This window comes from Phytophthora infestans, genomic scaffold, assembly GCF_000142945.1.
Source record: "Phytophthora infestans T30-4 supercont1.47 genomic scaffold, whole genome shotgun sequence".
NCBI lineage: Eukaryota > Oomycota > Peronosporomycetes > Peronosporales > Peronosporaceae > Phytophthora > Phytophthora infestans.
The window spans coordinates 37,698-41,484 of record NW_003303712.1 but is presented as its reverse complement, the minus strand read 5'-3'; positions in this window follow the sequence as shown (position 1 = coordinate 41,484).

Here is a 3,787-nt window from a genome sequence, read left to right as displayed (position 1 = left end):
TAAGGGCTTATCCTCCCTCTCAGGGTCTATATACGACGCGGCCTACCCGTTTGCACGAGGCGCCGCGCAAGACTACCCTTCTCCCCTGCAGTATTGGCAGGTGCTGCAGTTAGATAAACATACTAGAGCATATTGAATGACACATCAGAAGCATAAAGCACCGTTAAGCCACCAGGCGTCGCCAATTGCACCGAGAAAGCGGACAGTGGCCTCTTTGCATATGCTTTGGATATCACGAGCACCGTGGTATATTACACCCTTGCGGGGATAAGGACCGAGCACATTAAAAAAGCACGCCGAGTTGATAAGTAGGCAGCGAAAGTACTTCATTTAATGTACATGAGCTACTATTCGATTCAAGTCTAAGATGTATACGATCAGATAATCATCCTACAGTCATCTGGCTTCCTATGTTCGGCATACATATCGGAACCAGTAAATGCCACTCGGAAAGGATCTACGCCACTCTGTCAGTCAGTAGCTACGGAAATAAGCCAGTAAGAACGTCAGCTATGCACGTAAGATCAATGTATGCGGAAGATAGTGGATTGCCCTTCAGTAATATCATAAAGAGTTCAGCGGAACAATTTCAAGGCATAATATTGGTGTTTGTGGCGACCATCGGCAAATACTACCTAAAAAAAGATACCTCACGCGAGGAGCCGACCAAACCGTGCTCTAATAGACCGTCGCAATCAAAGATACGGTGTCGACTGCCTGCGTGCAGATGGTAAGATGTTTGAGTAGGATATTTACTCCAGGTAACCTGGGATAACTCACCGATGTATGCCAATTTCGAAGCATCATTGATACTGACCCGTCTTCTGAACAGCATATATTAGCTTTGCAGCCACGCGCGCCTCCGATTCGTGTCATTTTGGGAGCAATGCGCTCAAACGAGATTATAGACAGAACCTTTCCGGGTAAGATGGTGCTCTTCTTGCAGATCACGTTAAACCCTGGTCGTGTCTACCATAATATGTGAGCACTAAGGATACTGTGTGCGGTGTTGTTTTGGAGCATAATAAACGTAGATCCCAGTATACATGTACTATATGTTGCTTCGCTTTGAGTAGAAATTCTAAGCCCACCGCAGCGCAGCGGAGGTAGTCAGCCCTCTCTACACCAACCAACCATGCCGTAGCGTCCGCGGAGCGGACGCCCAGACCGCTAGTCGACATCTTACCCCCCTAGTGGAGTGTGGTCTGCGTCCGTCCGTCAGTCCGTCCGTAACGGGCTAGGGTTAATAATCCTCACGCTCATGCGGGCGTTCTACTGGCTGCCGAGCGCAGCGAAGGCGGCGTCGATTGGCTAGAATCGAATTATGTGGTGCACACACTGTATGTGGTCAACACATCGTACTTAAAATGTACCGCTCAAATTATATTTTGCTTTTATTTTCAGCTGCGGTATGCAAGGCCACGCGAAGGGCGCTGCCTGTGTACGCGTTAGTTAGCTGAATTAAAAGGCGCCGATGAGCACACACGTTCTCTATCGTCGTAGGTGCTGTTGATAAAATTTGTAGGCATCGGTGACTCATACTTCGGCCTCAATCAAAACATTAGTACTTATTGGTTTAAATATGATTTGATTTGCTTCGTAGTAGGTTTGTAATAATTTAACTTACAGTACTGTTTTGCGTAGTACTATTCTTAAGACATTTCATATTTTTGCTTGCAGTTATTTGTAGTAGTAGTCCACATAATTATTATGTTAACGTTTATAATAAATCACACCTCTACTACTACTATTAATAATTGATACTTTAGGATGTGAAAACTTTAAAATATGACTATTATGACTTCCCACCCGACACCCCCCTGCACCCCACACTGCCCCCGGGAAAAGTATCATCTTCCTCTGTATTTGCACACGACCTTAAGATATTGTGTGATCTTTCCAGCAATATATGTTGTGTACATCAAACAAAATCGGAACAGCGTTTGTAATCAAGTTTGCGCGGAGGCACGCGACTCAGCAAGAACACGAAAAACGATGGGATAGAAGAGCAACACGAAGCACGGAACGTCATGGACGATGATAGAAGATTTAGCCGATGCAAACCACGAAGTGTTTTACGTAGCGTGAAAGATGGAAGTGCACGCAGCCATGGAAAGAACAGAAGAACGAGAATATGACGGGAGCGTACGGGCCACGGAAGGGAACTAAATACATAGACACCCCAGCATGCTGAAATACACGGCTACGGAAGAGCACGCAACTTCGAAGCCACTGTAGAGCACGGAGCGGTAAGAGTGCACGGACAGTAATTCTCCCATAGCACCACGGTACAACACGGAGCACAGTCGACCGACCAAACGTGAAAACGCGATGTACCATAAACGGAAGATCATCCGAGCATTGGAGCCCGATATAAGGGTAGAATCGGAGCTCACCGAGTCCGACAGCACGACACTACGGTAGCTAACGATCTCACGGACGACAGACCAACCGCAACATCGCAAGCTAACACGATAGCATGGACTGTGCCACTAAGCCATAGGGGAGCACAGCCACAGGAGCTATAGACGGGAGATCTTTGAGCCACGGAGCACGATACCAGCGTAGAAGCTCAGCTCCCCGATCCACGGAGGACAGTAGCACATTAAAACTCGATTGCACGGACGGCAGACCAGCCACGAAAATCACGGGGGCGCTTGGGGTGACCACGATTGCACACCGTGGAGCACGAAGCCCATGTAGAGCACGATAACACGGGCAACGCAGATGCACTACGCGAGCACAATACCATAGACAGCATTACCACACCGTGATTGCACGATAGCGTGATTCCGCGGTCGATGACACATCATCAGGAGATCACGATGCACGGGCGACGGAACCACGACTGCATGGAGGCACCAAAGCACGGAAAAGCCCCCTTTGGTTAGAGCACCGGCGATGGAAGGCCAATGTTAACGAAATAGTATCTACCACGAAGCCAGTGCAACCCACATAAACGTTTGAGAACGGAAAACAGTTAGCTTTAACGAAAAGACCGTACTAAAGAGCATGAACCCACAAGAGAGAGGACAGAACCGCTGAGCAGCGTGGGCCATGGGTGAGCAGGAACCTCGAAGCCGGGAAGAGCACGAAAGAGCATGGACCATTGAAGAAAACAACACCCAACCTGTAGTACGGGGTAACGGAAACGTTCCAAACCACGATATTATACGGGGCCGAATGAGACTACGGAAGGCAAGTGGTTAAATACACGATGCCAAGATCTACGGGGTGAACCACGCTCTCAAAACACGCGACACCAAGAAGCACTAAGGTTGCGGCCACCTCATCTCCAACAAACCATGCCACTCCGCCGCGTAGCGGCGGCGAACGGCTAGTCTTACCCCCCTAGTGGAGTGTGTTGTCCGTCTGTAACGTCCGTAACGGGCTAGGGTTAATAATCCTCACGCTAAAACGCGCGTTCTACTGGCTGCCGAGCGCAGCGAAGGCGGCCTCGATTGGCTAAAATCGCTATATGTGGTGTACACATTGTATGTGGGCTACATATCGTACTTAAATGCAAACGTTCAAATTTCATTTTGCCCCCATTTTTAAACGCTGGAGCGCCACCTCACGCAAAAGGCGCTGCCTGTGCGCGCGTTAGTTAGCATTGGTAGATTCGTATAGGCCGCGCGCCTTTTCAGCACTTCGAAACGAAATTCCGCGACGAAGTAAAATGTTGTAAACGTCAGTCGCTTGCTTGTTGTTCTGGTTGTACTTCGCAAACGTCGGAGCTAGTTGCTTGATCATCGCCACTTCATTTTCAGCGACATCGTCAAGTTCA